Source organism: Balaenoptera acutorostrata, chromosome 5 (assembly GCF_949987535.1).
Source record: "Balaenoptera acutorostrata chromosome 5, mBalAcu1.1, whole genome shotgun sequence".
NCBI lineage: Eukaryota > Metazoa > Chordata > Mammalia > Artiodactyla > Balaenopteridae > Balaenoptera > Balaenoptera acutorostrata.
Genome location: NC_080068.1, coordinates 17553082 through 17570175, shown reverse-complemented (window position 1 = coordinate 17570175; position 17094 = coordinate 17553082).

Sequence of the window (17094 nt, the reverse complement as noted above, 5' to 3'; positions counted from 1 at the left end):
TTGGGCAGTGGGAATCCTTCTGTGCATTCTTTTTCAAAATGGTTTTGACTATCTTATTTTGCCTTTTCATTCAATTTTAAAGTTAGCTTGCATATACCCAAAAATAAGTATATATGTATATATACATATAATATGTATTATATATAATTTATCATTGTAAATGATTTCTATATAGCAGGTAACAAGTACTATATAAATTCTATATAAGTATGAGTTTATATATTCACATATATAAGTTCATGTGTATATGTACATATATATATTTGCAATAGCTCAAAAACTACATGCTTAAAGATAAGTCCAAGAGAATATGTATAGGATCTTTATGGGGAAAACTACAAATGCTAATGAAAAAAATCAAAGAAGACATAAATAAATAAAAGATATGCCATATACATGGATTAGATGATTCAATATAGTAAAGATGTCAATTACTCCCAAATTGAACTGTAACACAATTCCATTCAAAACCAAAGCAGGATTTTTTTCTTTTCCAGATATATATACTATTCTAAAACTGAATGAAAAAGGCAAAATGTTCAGAATAATTTTAAAAAGAATAGCTGAAGCAATTGAACTATCCACTTTTAAGACTTACTATAATAATATCACAATAGCTCCAAATATATTTTTACTACTAGTTATTTAGAAATATCTAAATACTGCTTTGTCTGAACGCTGCAAATTTTGATATTTTGTATTTTCAATTTTGTTCACTTAAAAATAATTTTTAATTTCCGTTAAAACATTCTCCTTGATCCATAGATTTTAAGTTTTTTTTTTTAATTTAATAAACTTCTTTTGGCAGCAGTTTTAGGTTGATAGAAAAAATTGAGTGAAAAATTTAGAGAGTTTTCACATACACTTTCCCTCTCAATCTCCATTATTATTAATATCTTACATTAGTGGATTGCTTTCGTTGTAATTTGAGTCAATATTTATCATTATTAATATATAATACATAACCAAAGTGCATAGTTTAGTTTTAACTAAAGTCCATAGTTTATATAAGGTTTACTTTTTGTGATTTATATTCTATGGGTTTTGACAAATGCATAATGACATTAATCCACCATTACAGAACACTTTAACTGCCCTAAAAATCCCCTTTGCTCTGTGTGTTCATCCTTCCCTGACTCCCCCCAAATCGCTGGCAACCACTGATCTTTTTATGTTCTCCATAGTTTTGCCCTTTCCATAATGTCATATAGTTGGAATCATATAGTATGTAGCCTTTTAAGTTTGGTTTCTTCCACTGAGTAATATACGTTTATGGTCCTTCCATGTCTTTTTGTGGCTTAATGATTCATTTATTTTTATCACTGAATAATATTCCTTTGTATGGATGCACCACAGTTTATCTGTTCACTCAACTGAAGGACATTTTGGTTGCTTTCAAGTTTTAGCAATTATGAATAAAGCTGCTATACACATTCATATGGAAGTTTTTGTGTGGATATTAAGTTTTCAGCTCATTTGTGTACACACCAAGGAATGTGACTGCTGGATCATAAGATAAGAGTATGTTTAGTTCTGATAGAGCAGCCAAACTGTGCTCCAAAGTGGCTGCACCATTTCACATTCCCACCAGCAATAAGTCAGAGTTCCTGCTGCTCCACAACCTTGCCAGAATTTGGTGTTGTCAGTGTTCTGGATTTTCACTATTCTAATAGATGTGCAGTGGTTATCTTATTGTTGTTTTAATTTGCAATTCCCTAATGACATGTAATGTTGAATATTCAATCAAATGCTTATTTGTTATCTGTATATCTTTTTTGATGATATATCTGTTCATATCTTTTACCCACACTTTTTATTTCTCTTATTGTTGAGTTTTAAGGGTTCTTTGTGTATTTTGGATACAAGTTCTTCACCAGATATGTGTTTTGCAAACATTTTCTTCCAGTCTAGGGCTTGTCACTAAATTCTTAAGTGTTTTTTCCAGAACAGAAGTTTATAATTTTAAAGAAATCCAAAGTCTTTGTCCAATAATTTCAACATCTATGTCATCTCAGTGTCAGTAACTGTCCCCATTCAAGTTGAGATTTTTCTCAATTCTACATATGCTGAGTAAATTTGGATTTTGTACTACACTTTTGATATTATAAGACTCTGGGGCTTATTTAACATCTATAGAGAATGTTGCTATTTTTGTTTTGTAAGCAGTCAAAAAACAATATATATAAAAAAAGAGATTTTTACAAACAATTGATCCAGCTGAGTTCAGGCCACAAGTTCCAACCAGTATCTTGTGAGTTGTGATACTAATTTAGTTTTCAAATTATTGTAGTGCTAGTCTAATCTGTCCCACACATTCACCACCAAGTCTGAAACTTGAGTGATGTTCTATCTTGCAGTTAGTTTTCAAATGCTATGCATGCTGTTTAGAGGCAGATGCATGCATGTTCAGGTCAGAGGAGAGTTTATAAACAACTTTAAAGGGTCAGTCTTTTGAGTTCAACCCCCTGCACCATTGCCCAGGCATATTCCAATCCTCTGGGTCCTTCTTATCCTTGGGCCAAAAGTTGAGTCTCAATTTGCTCCAATATGCTGCATACTTCCTACAACATCACACATGTTTGCAACTAAGATGTGGGAAGATGAAAAGGAAAAAAAAGTCAATGGGCATTTTCCCCATTCTCTAAGGACCCCAGCTCCACGGACAGTGAGGAAGACTTCCTTTCTAGAGAGTTATGCACTTGCTCATATTGTAGCTCACTTGTTACTGCTTCCACAAGATCATTTAGGTTTCAGGATACAAAAGAATAGAAAAAAAGAAGAAAAAGAAAAAAAAATGGTGACGTTCCTTACTTTCTCTGAGTATGAGAACATCTCTTTCTTGTTCTTCAAGCTGGACCAGTGGATTTTTCCTAGAGCTCTCTCTCTCTCTGCATTGATTATCTCTTCCAGATTTCAGGCTGCATTGAATTCAGGCTAGGGGACACAAGAGGGAAAAATAATGGCAGACTCACTGATGGCCAATAGTGTTTTGAATACTGGTATTCTTCCTCAATCCTCCTATCATTATTTACTTTTCAGAGTCTATAAATAGCTGTCCCATGCATTTTTTTCTAGGTTCAATAGTTGCTTTCAGTGGGGTAGAGAGGGTGGATTATGTTCATTGAATCCCAGAAGTGGAATCTTTAGTCTTATTTTAAAGTATATATTGTTGCCTTAGTGGATATTTTTAAAAAATCATGGATTTTTACAACAGTTGAATGAACTTCCTACAGCCCTTATCTTTAATATATATCTTTACTTTGTATAGGGAAATTGTATTTTAGAGGAAAATAATAGAGACTGGCACAGTCTCTTTTAGTAAAAGACAAATGATTTCACAAATCTGTGCACATCTTTATGAAATAATGTTTAGATATTTAGAGGACCCCTCTATGTATGATGAGGTGGGATCGACTATGACATCTGCCAAAATTATAGCCATATTGACTATTTTTTTGAGAAAACTGAAAAATTTGTAGGTGTACTAATGCTCAAGTTCTGGGGTAGGCATGTTCACATATTATCACTCATTAAATTTAATGTAATCCTACAGCAAATTTTTAATCTACTTACTACTTACATTTATACAAACAAGGAAAACAAGGATTCAAAGAGGACATTTCTCAAGAAATTTCTCTTGAGTTATACAGTCTGAAAATGGCATAGCCTGGGTTTTTTATAGATCTTTCTGATTTAAAGACTCCAAAGAATGTGATATAGCAAATATTATTTGATTATTTGAAAGTTCGGATGTGAAGGAAAGTCATGAAAATATAAATTAGAAAAGACTAAGAAGAAAATAAACAGAAATATTGAATTAGATTTTAACATTAAAAAAATTAATAGGCAATAATTTCTTACTCTTGACTCTGTCAAGAGTCATTTTGTATTTTCTAAATATTTCTCTGGAAGGCAGTTAAGGTTTTACAACATTAGGATTTTAACCCATTACTCACAAGATTTAAAAATAATAATTATAGAAATAACCCATGTTCAGAAGTTTTTAACCTCAAAAATATAATTTAAAAATGTACTTTAAATAAATGTTGAAATTATAAACACTCATTACTTAGTATAAATAGATAAAGAGACAGGTCATAGACTGAAAGAAAGATGTGTGTACAGAGAGATAAATCATTAGATAACCAAAGCCTACTCTATTCAAATATATTTATTCAAATAGTACTTAAATTGAGATGATTACTGCTAAAATAAATATTAAAAAAAAAAAGTGGGACTTCCTTCGTGGTCCAGTGGCTAAGACTCTGCACTCCCAATGCAGGGGGCCCGGATTCGACCCCTGGTCAGGGAACTAGATCCCACATGCTACAACTAAGAGTTTGCATGCTGCAACTAAAGATCCTGCATGCTGCAACTAAGACCTGGGGCAGCCAAAATAAATATTAAAAAAACAAAAACAAAAAATGAAAACAAAATAAACAAAAACAAAAAAAAACTGAGGTGATTTCTGTAGGGGAGTAAAAACAGTCTTTTTCCTCTACCCTTTGTGAATTCTGATTGAGGCTCTGTAAATTAATAAATGACAGATTAATAAGAGAAAAACAAAAGTTTATTAACCTGTGCATCACGCTAAACAAAGAAGCACTAAGTAATGAGTAATTCAAAGGAGTGGTTACAGTTTGAGTTTATATAACAGTTTATCAAAGAAAAAGACAAAGGAAATGAACTTTGAGCTTCTTTTTTTAAAATTTTTTATTGTGGTAAAAGTCACATAATATAAAACTTACTATTTAACCATATTTAACTGTACAGTTCAGTGGCATTAAGTACCTTCACATTGTTGTGCAACTCTCACCATCATCCATCACCTGAATTTTTCACCTTCCCAAACTGAAATTCTGTCCCCTTTAAACACTAACTCCCCATTCCTTGTCCCCACCCTACCCCCCTCCCCGCCTCTTGGCATCTACCACTGTACTTTTTGACTCTATAAATTTGACTATTCTAGGTACCTCATATAAGTGGAATCACACAGTATTTGTCTGCACCTGATGCATACTGGAATGCATTTTTAAGGTTAACTTAATATATGTCCTACAAACAGATCATACCTTCTTTTTTTCCCCCCTGTGCTATACAGTAGGAACTCACCAGCCATCTACTTCATACATAGTAGTGTATGTACATCAATCCCAATCTCCCGATCCATCCCACCACACCCCTTGGTGTCCATATGTTTGTTCTCTATGGCTGTGTCTCCATTTCTGCTTTGCAAATAGGCTCATCTGTACTGGTTTTCTAAATTCCACATATATGTGTTAATAGACGATATTTGTTTTTCTCTTTTTAACTTACTTCACTCTGTATGACAGACTCTAGGTCCATCCACATCTCTGAAAATGGCACAGTTTCATTCCTTTTTATGGCTGAGGATTATTCCAGTGTATATATGTACCACATCATCTTTATCCATTCTTCTGTTGATGCACATTTAGGTTGCTTCCATGTCCTGGCTATTGTAAATAGCGCTGCAATGAACATTGGAGCACATGTACCATTTGGAGTTATGGTTTTCTCTGGTTATATACCCAGGAGTGAGATTGCTGGGTCATATGGTAGTTCCATTTTTAGTTTTTTAAGGAACCTCCATACTGTTCTCCATAGCGGCTGTACCAATTTACATTCCCACCAACAGGGCAAGAGGGTTCCCTTTTCTCCACACCCTCTCCAGGATTTACTGTTTTCTCCACACCCTCTCCAGGATTTATTGTAGATTTTTTGATGATGGCCATTCTGACCGGTGTGAGATGATACCTCATTGTAGTTTTGATTTGCATTTCTCTAATGATTAATGATGTTGAGCATTCTTTCGTGTGTCTGTTGGCCATCTGTATATCTTCTTTGGAGAATGGCCTGTGTTTAATAACACAGTTGCCATTTGTTTAGCCGTCCTTTTCTTAATCAATGCATTCAGTATAAGATCCCTTTAAGCAGTGAGCTTATCATGACATATATACTTTTGTTGTGATCACAAAAATCTCATTTATACATCACCTTTGAGTTGGTCAGAAACACTTATTTGGTATACCAACCTACAGGTATGTAGATGAAATGAGGTGTGTTGAGGCAAGTCTCAATGATATAATGATATACTTATGAAAAGATATTTTTTATCTAGAAATGCCTCTGTGTGTGCGTGGAAACCTTCGGAAACATTAGAATGCAAATGTCAACATACCTCAAAGGAGATAAAGTAAATAATGAATTGTTTAGGTACTTAAGAAAGAAGCCAACATGGCAAATCTTTCTGAGATGATGATAAAATCCATGTGATTACTTTACTTGTATTTATTTAAGCTATTTTAAATGTCACAAATCTCTTTGAGGGCATTATTTCAAAAGGCTACAGAAGCAATCCTCTCTTTAAAAGTGAAGATCCCTTTCGTCAAGAGAAGATTCTGTGATAAGTCTTTATACCACTAAGTACCCAGACAAATTGTTTAAGTTCTAGCAAATTAGTAATTGTATTAAGCCTAAGCTTACAAAATAAACAGCTACATTTTATGTAATCCATAGTTCAAAGAAACATAAATTTGCAATTGATAATTGTATGTCCTTATATTCCATGCAGGTAAATTTCTACTAGAGATTAAAGAGAGTACAGCCTTGATGCAGAGACACAAATGATGGAAGAAGTGGTAAGTTAATAGCTTCTTATACAAAGGAACAGTTTCCAGTTAATGTCAATCTTAGTTGCCAAAACATGACTGTAAACCTAAAATGAACTGTGTAGATTATGGACTGCATCGTCACTCATGCGTGGTCTTTCTTACTTTTCAAAGTTTACCACTGTTAAATATCAGCCTTTAACAACTGATTTCTGAAGGATAAATTTACTTGTACACAGAATGCAGAATTCCTCTGTCTTTCTGGAACTCTATATCCATGCTTTCTGTCAATTCATGCACTCTGCAGACTTTAGCATGTTTATTATTATCTTGTGTTAATGGAAGGGGACATTTTAAACTGGCTTGCTACATGGAAATCTTGCTTAAAGTACAGTCACCTAGTTTGCCTCATCATGACATTTCTTGATGTGCAGGAATGTCAAATATGAACTTGAGAGTAGCATCACTTTTGGTCAAACCATATCCAGTATTTTTTGAGCTACAAAAGCAATTTGTCTCAATTTAAGCAAAATTGGATGGGATTTGGGTAACTGTGGCTGAGTAAGGCAGTCTTAGGGGATCTGAGATCTGGGATTAGATGATTATTGTAGAGAAAAAGATTAAATTTTAGGTGCTGAGAGAAAAGCCACACACAGAGCTTTGGCACCAGAAGACTATGCTTCAGACCAGCAGTGAGTGCCAGTGCACTGCGTTAGTCCAAAGTAACAGTAGGTAAGTGGAGCATCCAAAGGCAAAGACCTAGAGGAAGAGAGACAGCTGGACTTCAGGAAATGTGCTGGGGGGAAATATGCCCCAGCCAAAGGGATGGCTTCATTATTTCACTACTTATATACTACTGAATATCTGTTATGTGCCAGATCCTATGCTAGTGACACAAAATAAGAGTTTTGAACAAGGTAGACATGATGTTTGCCTTCACAGAGCAAACAGTTTAGTGGGGGAGATAAACAAATATTAATTTTACATACAAAATTATAGAATTGGTGTATACTTATAATTATATAAGTATAATATATACTTATCAAGAGTAAGTGCCATACTGCACTATGAGACCATATGGCAAGAAAATATAACCTAGTCAGCATAATTATGGAAGGTTTCTCCAAGGATGTGAAATATAAGCAGACTCCAATCTATGGAAAAAAGGCTGCCAAGAATAAGACAGGGACAATTCCATAGAGACTGGGCCACTAAGTCTTTGCTAAGACACAGATTCAGGAATGAGTTAGGCAGAAGCCAAGTTTTTAAAAATTGAAACAAAATGGCAAAGTTAATACAGCTATAAGAACAATTTGATATCAAAGCAGAGAGCAAAGTTAGTACAATTTAGATTCTTTTGTTCTTGCACTTCTGCTTTCCTACAATTGCTTTACAACTCCATCTCCGGTTTAAGCTGAGGGTTTATCTTAGACACTGGAGGAATGACTGAATTAATTGACTTCAGTTATAGGAAAAAGAGGAGTGCAAGGAATTTGAGTTTTTGGGATCTAAGGAGAATTTTTTTTTTAATTAGAAGATATTATTTCTCTATGACACATGGAATGAGGACAGAGAGATACTGAGGATGTCCCACTATTTTAATCAATTTTATTTTTAAAAAAATCAGTAAATGATTATTGAGTGGCGATTACATGTCTGATACTGTGCGACTCCTTGAGGATGCAACAGTGAACAAGATTAGCTTTTGTACTAAGATGGTCATAGTCCAGAGACATATCTGACACATGATATAATAAGGTTGAGCTCTAAAAGATCACACAGAAGGACAAATAATCTAAACTTAGAGAGTCAAAAATAATTTATTGGAGAAAGTAATGTTTAAACTGAGATGATTAGTGAATAAAAAAGAGGTGAACTTGAGACTATAGGATCACCCAGGACAACATGTGGAGTGAAAAGGTAAGTGTGAAGGAGAGTTAACATGAGGAAGGAAGAAGGGCTTTTACGAAACGGGTAGAGGGAGGAAAGCCCAAAAAGGAGCCTATAAAGGATTATCCACAGATAAGAGAAAAACACATATACATATGCACAAAAAAAAAACCAATCACAGAATGTAATGGAAGAGAACATTTCAAGAAGAAAGGAACTATAGACCATGTCAAAAGTAGCAATTAAATTCCTTAAAAAGTGTCCTCTGGTTTTAGCAACAGAGAGCTTGTTGGCCACCTTGGCTAAAGTGGTGGTAATGAGAAGTTGAAGTCAGGAGACTAACTGCAGTTTACCAAAGACTATTTAGAGGAGACTATAAAGATATAAGTGTAGACAACTGAACAAAGTTCCATAGGTTATTATGGGTTATAGGACATGTGGGGGAAGGGCCCTCTGGTTTCCGTCTACACTGGTCATAGTTGATGTGCTCAGTGTCTAAACCAGCTTAGTCTTACTAATGCAGATACCAAGCTAAACCATTGTTGACCTGCAAGATGGTGATGTTGGGCTTCAAGTGTCCAGTCTCTCTAAGTGCATTGCATAGACATTCTCCACTGAGGTCCTGCCATTTCCAGGATGCTATGATACTCATAATATCCTTATTCGTTTTACAGTTTTGGAAGAAAGTTTCTGCCAACAGTTCTTCATTTAGTAACTTTTGTTTTTTTTATTCTTTCCCTTCTGGGATAATTCCATAGAATTATGGAATATTATGGAATGGATAATTCCATTTACAGAATTCCATAACTCTTACAAACAAAACCTAGGAAAGCACTTAGCTTCTTGTGCCTAGAAACATCTCCTTTGGACCTGACTACTCTGCAACCTCCGAGTGAAGAAAACACAATATTGGCCATCTTCTTGGAAGCAGGAAGGGAAAGCATTTACAGCAATCCAAGCAAAATCCAAGTTAAAGTTTCAATAAATCATTCTGCCACATTAGGCGTCTTTTGTGCAAATATCATCCCTTCTCTATAGGGTACACTGTTGGCTTTTTGTTTTTCTGTGGAATCTGGAGATAACTTATTATTTTTATTAAATTACCTTAAGGATATATTAAAGAAAATTTGACCATTCCACCTTAAATTTTCAAAGTCCAGCTCCTTTAAGGCTTACATATCTTTAGAAAATTTTTCTTCTCTTAAAAATTCAAAAAGAGTCATGTACCACAATGTTCATTGCAGCTCTATTTACAATAGCCAGGACATGGAAGTAACCTAAGTGTCCATCAACAGATGAATGGATAAAGAAGATGTAGCACATATATACAATGGAATATTACTCAACCATAAAAATAAATGAAATTGAGTTATTTGTAGTGAGGTGGAGGGACCTAGAGTCTGTCATACAGAATGAAGTCAGTCAGAAAGCAAAACAAATACCGTATGCTAACACATATATATGGAATCTAAAAAAAAAAGAAAAAAAAATGGTTCTGAAGAACCTAGGGGCAGGACGGGAATAAAGACACAGACATAGAGAATGGACTTGAGGACACGGGGAGGGGGAAGGGTAAGCTGGGATGAAGTGAGAGAGTGGCATGGACATATATACACTACCAAATGTAAAATAGATAGCTAGTGGGAAGCAGCTGCATAGCACAGGGAGATCAGCTGGGTGCTTTGTGATGACCTAGAGGGGTGGGATAGGAGGGTGGGAGGGAGATGCAAGAGGGAGAGGATATGGGGATATATGTATATGTATAGCAGATTCACTTTGTTATATCGCAGAAACTAACACAACAATGTAAAGCAATTATACTCCAATAAAGATGTTTAAAAAATATAGATATGCTCAGTTCTTATGCACTAAAAGCACTAACAAGTTTAAAGAATTAATGCATGGATGCAGCAAAGTTTTATCTTCACCTAAATTAGTTAGCTATGTAGACATTTTAAATAAAAGGAACATAGAGACGATATTTTTAAGTATAACGGAAGGAGCAGCTGCCACCACCATAGGAAATTCATTTAAATGCAGTCTCTGAGGGAGTTAGATTTTCATACGGAAGATTTTCCTTGTGTGTATAGAAGTCTTTAAAGATCAGTCGTCTTTCATGAAAGTACTTATCCTTTAGTTTATTTGCTTATGCTGCCCTTTCCATCAGTTGCTAAGCTCATGGAAGATGGTATTTCTGAGGTGAATAATTTGCCTTTTTCTCTTTGGGTTCCTGAATATGACTAGAGGTTTGTAAAAGTTCAATGGATTTTTTGTTCACCTGTAATATCCTCTTCAATTTCTTCAAGTTTATAATAAGATAATATTAATGCCAATAATAATGCAAATCCATTCTATGTAATTTGTTACAAAGTTCTGAACAAACACGCCTCAGGATTTTGAAAAATAATTAATTTACAGCAATTGGAAGGTGGTCACATACTACTCACAGGCAATTTTAGTTTGGCCTGCATGATTTTTTAAATATATTTTAAATACTCAGAAGATTTCACATGAATGAAATCTGAAATTTTAAACTATTATTCTACTATTGAAAACTGATTGGAAAGAGTGAGCTGCAGCAGAGAAGCTCCATTCAGACAGAGCACTCCCACTGTCTAGTTCAGAGAATGATGGGCTCGGCTACTGTGAACATTTGAATTTGCAACACTGATTTACATAGTTGAGTTCTGGTAACGAGATTTCAATTTCCAAACTACTTTTAATAGCAGACCAATGCCTTTTTTTAAAAAAATGAAAGCAACAACAAGAAAGAGTTGTCACCTCTTCTGAAGTGAGGTTTGGGTGTCTGTAAGCCCACCTTTTGATCTCTTCATAACAATCCTCACTAAACCTCTGAGCTATCCCTCATGGTACCCTTAAGGCAAATGTTCATACTGAGTTGTATGCAAAATATTATTCTTAAAACATCTTATTAGGTCTTAGCACATCTATAGTGACTTCCATGACACTGGTCAGAGCTATTTTCGTTCTTTCTCATTTTATCTGGTTTTGTAGCTGGACAATTGCAATTTTGAGTTTTGTGTAAAATATTGTGTAAAATATTGAGCTAAGATATGTCTAACAAGAAATAGGATACTTTCTCACTTACTCACTTGTTGGGTAATTTATTTCCTACTGAGACAGGAAGGAAGGGGGCAGGGCACAATTGTTAAAAGAATGAGGAGGTGGGCACAGCCATTGAGAAAAATAGGATATGACAAAAACCAGGCGGAACCAGCTAAAACCAAAATGACTTTGAGCAATGTCTGGTCATTGACCTTTAGCTCATTATACCTTCACGAGAATACTAAAAATATCACTCCCCCTAGCGCCATGACAGTTCCAGGGCTGACCATAAAAGGCCAAGAAGTGGGCAGTGGCCCAACTCCTAGAAATCCCCACCCTTTCTCCTGGAACAGCAAGAATATTCCTCCCACTCATTAGCATATGAAATTACCCAGCCCATAAAAACTAACAACCCTATACCCCGGGCCACTCTTGCCTTCTGAGACAGACCACATTCTGTGTATGGAATGTATACCTTCCTAAATAAACTCGTTTTCACTCTACTTCCTCCCACTCTTCTTTCCTGCGCCAAGCCAAGCACCCTCACTTGGTGGCCCATCCCAGGGACTTGCACGTGTCCCAGGACATGATATTTCCTTCTGCACCACTACCATCCAAAACAGATTCTGCTCTTCCAGCTCAATGGAAACATGGTTCCATAATTCAAGAAACCAGCTTGGTGTAGTGCAAGACAAACACATTCTGTCCAACGTCACTATAATGAGTTTACATTGAAAATGTGGACATGTGAAAAATGGAAAACAACTTAACTGAGTCTTTAATATCTTGTATTTTACATAATTCACATTCATAGTAATTTAAATTATATATCAGTGTAACAGTATCATAACCCGCAAATATATAACTATTGTATTTTTTCTCCTTTTTTTGGCTTTTAAAATTCTCTTCACTTATTTTTAATTGATATAATCTAGGAGAACTTTGTTTTCTATGTTTGTATCCTGAGACTTTTAGAGAGAAAGGGTTATGAAGAATCTAATAATCACATAGGTAAAACACATAAAAATATGCAGTTACCAGGTTTTGGTCTTTTCATAACCTTGCAATATCTAAAATCCCTTTTTCTCCCTGCCTTTGGTCAAGAGAGCAGATGGATAATTACACTCCTCAAAAGATAAATTAAAGAAAGAATTTGGACCAACTGGGTTACTGAAATATAGTGCTAATGGAGGGTTGTGGAGAAATGGCCAAATAAGAGTCTCGAATGACCTTCTTTTCCTCCTGGTGACAGTGCTTTCCAGATTAAAAGCTGTTTTCTTTTATTGAAATAGAATAGTGCCAAACATTGAACATGCTTTGTAAGACATACATCAAGAGAGAAAATATTTCACCACAATGACATGACCTGACATTTTAAAGCAGATGACAAATGACACCTTGTCAATGGCACCAATTTATTTTTCCCTCTCTTGTACCTTGGTGCAAAAGCAGGATGCACATTCCTTTTAATCATGGGATTGTGTTAAACAAATTTTTACCAGCAGAGACTATAAAATGCCCCTCATCATTTCCGAATATCCTGACCTCTTGACTGCCCCCACTGTAGCATATAAAGACAAAGGCTAGGCTAAGTTTTTCATCATTTTATTCCATTTCAGATCCAATTATGTGAGGGTCTTCCATCACTTACAGGGGTGTACATGCTATAACATGAAGTGCCACACATTAATCAGACTCTTTTTATCCAGCAGACACCAGTGCTAAATCACATTACTCCAAAAAAAAAAGGAACATGAAATAGATGCAAACGTACAAGGAGGGGGCCCTCTTTTGTGCAGCTACAATAGGAGGTGACTTGTGTGGGTGGCCTTCCCATCAAGTCCCAGAGAGTCTCAAAGTGCATTTTGTTTTTCATGTTTTCTACCACGTTCTTCCCCAAAAGGACCCTCTTCTCCCACTTGCTTTAATGTTCCTCTGCCAGTTTATATCATAGAATCTACCACTTTAAACACTGCCCTAGGCAATGACTTTCTAGTTGAACTGTTGTAACTAATCGGCCTGTAAGCTGAAAAATGACCAGCTTGACACTTGTTCAGCCCTCTCAGCAATGAAAATTCTCCCTTTATCTCAGCAGTCTCTTTACAAGCACATAGGACAAACACCTTAGATGCTGAATATTTCTGACAAATGACATTGAAATTGTGGATCTGAGAGAAGCAGAAAAGTTTATATTAGTAAATAATCATAACTCTATCTTGGAATTAACATTTTCTCTATAATATTTTAAAATTATATTTAGGCTGTATTTTCAGACACCATCATGAAGATGGGTTGCTTATGATTTCAAAGACATACATAAAAAGTACAGTATAACAGTTAAATAAATTTCACTGAAAAAATTAATGAAAAAAACAAGTATTCTTTTCTTTTACCAATATGGGGTAAGGATTACAGTTTAAAACAGACATAGTTATAAATACCACTTCGACAGCTTTCTCATGACATATGTTTGGGCAAGTTACATCACTTTTTGAAGTCTCGATTGGTTCCTTTAAGAAACAGGAATAATATTATCACTTAACTTCACAGAGTTGAGTCAGATTAAGTGAGCTAATACCTGTAAAGCCTCAGGAACAGTGGTTGACAATGTTAGCCACTCAATAAATATTGGTCTTTGTTATTATCATCACAAAATTCTAAGACATGCCTAGAATAAAACAAAGAAAAAGTATAATTGTTGGTTTGATTTCTTCCAAGGACTAATTGGAAGGAATAATCTCAATTGCTTTAGATTCAAACTGTGGATTTAGAAGTTTTATTGCAGAAAATAACATAATTTTCCTTAAGAAAGTCTTCCATAAGAAAGTCTTAATAGATAGCCTAAGAAACAAATTAAAATCAAAGTTTTTAAAAATTTAACTATAAATTAGTGAGTGTATTAAGATAATTTCACCGTATCAATGAAAGACACAATCCCTCCACTTACAAGAAAATATTAATAAGATTTTAGGACTCTGCATTTTTAGGAGTATTGGATTAATCTTCTAACTTTCACCGAAAAATAAACAAGAAATGCATACCTCACATAAATTTAGGCTCTAGGAGCAATTAGATCTGATGGTTTCATTCATTCCAGATTTATGTAATGATCTGAAATCATTTTAATTTCTTGATTTTCAATTAAAATATTTTGTACAATGAACAGATTTTGGGAGAGGAAATACAAAGTAATACATACAAAGTAAGCAAATATACCAGTGACTTATGTGAAATAGTCATTTTCTAAATCACCTTGGTATATATATTATAGTCTAAAAGAAATGAAGGAGATAAGTTTCACATTATTCTTTTGTGAATATAACATATACTCTTATCCTTTACTATTAGTTTTTAGAATAAAGGAGAAAACCATTAAACCAAATAACTGGGTGGTTGTGAGCTAAAAAAATTTCTTACCTTAAACTATGTAATTCAGAGTTAAGTGGTCGTACATTAGGTAAGCTTTTTAAAACTTTCATGCTAACTTTTTCTTAGGCTTACTATTAATATACTGGAGTTTTGGGGGTTTTTTTTCTTTTTTTTTTTTTTTTTTTGTGGGCTCTTAGTTCCCTGACCAGGGATGGAACCCATGCCCCCTGCAGTAGAAGCACGGAGTCCTAACCACTGGACCACCAGGGAATTCCCTATACTGGGGATTTTAAAGTGTATTCTAAGTTACACATGGCCACTCTTAGTGTATTTTGGACTCAACTGATTCTTTCACTAGAAATGTTTACACGAGTTCATATGTATATGAATTATTTCAGGGTGTGTTTGTTTTTATCAACTGTTAGTTTGGGATGGTTGGCATCACTTACCAGGGTAAATAAGAGTTCACAGATAATGAAGCAAGATAGACAAATGCTTAAGGAGTAAAGGATACCACTGAATTTAAATTGAGGTACAGTTTTTGCATTACATTACCTTGTACTTCATTCACCCTGAATACAGAAGAAAGGGAACCAAATTCTTCATTTCTTCCCTACAGTAAGTTTTATCATCCTTTATCTGTTTCAGTGATGTGATCATTTTTTCTTATTAGTGGACTTTGTAACTCAGATTCGGTTTTTTTGTTTATTCTTATTCTTTGTTTACCTAATGTAGTTCTGTTTTCCTTCTTTCCTTTTTTTCTTTCTCTTTTTTCCCATTCCCATTGAAACAAGACGAGTGCAGTTCCACAAAGCCTCACATGTAGATTACCACGGTAACCTCTTAGCATGCTTAGCTGATCTGCTTGGTTTTTACTTCAGTTTAATATGACTTATTCTGATTCTCTCAGTTTTACTTTTTTTTTTTTTATCATCAACAGCTTTCTATTAATTACAAGTTTCTGTTTTAGACTGTGGGGCTATAAGAAATGCAAGTTTCAGGCCTACCTCATACTGTCTAGATTTAGACCGTATTTAATAAAAAGATAAATAATAGTGTATGAGAGTAACTGGTTAATGACAAATGAATATTACAAATTATTACAATAGCTGCTTCAGTGAGAGGAGAGTGAGATGAGGTGGTGCTAAAATAAATCTAGGAACTTTGATAATTAGAGTGGTGTTGGTAGTCCATTCTGGGGAAGATGGCGAGAAAAGGACATGAGCAAAATATGGGAGGAAATAAATATACACTGTGCAGCAGGAACACAGTGAACTGACTTGACAAGCAGGCACCAGGAATTCAGAATGACTGACTGGCAGCAGAGCAGGTGCATCCTTGGCTACTAAAGTAAGGAGACATGGACTTTACTGTGTATGCAATTGAAATATTTCTGTAGGAAAGTTACATACACAGAGCCTTGGTTTTGGTTGAATTTAAGGGAGGAGAGACTGAAGGGGGGAATACAAATGAGGAAAAAGAAGTAGCATTTATTTAGTACCTTCTGTAGTTTCATTCAGTCCATCAAACGTTACTGAGGTAGGGAATGATGGTACAAATATATATATTCCTGAAAAATATTTGTGTGTTGGAAAATTGTATATTAAAAGTAACACGGCTTAAAGGAGAAATAGGATTGTGCAGACCACTAAAAGCCTGTATAACTCTGAAACCACAGCACTAACAAAAGCAGTAACAATCTTAATAAAAACAGTAGCACAGCTATATCTCCCCTGACATTTGCATTCAGTAACAAAGTCAGTTGCTCCTTTGCAGACTTTTAACCCTTGCACTCACAACTCTGAAGTCTTTGGGAACATTCACCTATAACAGATCAGGTACAACAAAATTGAAAAATCTTATCCAGGGTATTTAACACATGAGAAAATGTCTTCATAGTTACTTCATCTGTACTTTCAAATTCCCTAGGTTAATTAATATTGTGGAAAGTGTAACAGTCTTTGAAGCAACTAACTCCATGCCACTCTTAGATTTTCAACCTTTTTCCTTAAGGTTTTGTGTATTACTAACATGTTCTCTATGATTGTGAGAAAGTTTGCCCTTGATCTCTTCAAAGTATTGAGAAAGTTATGAATGAACGAACATTATATTAACTTCTGCATTATACTGATATCATTCC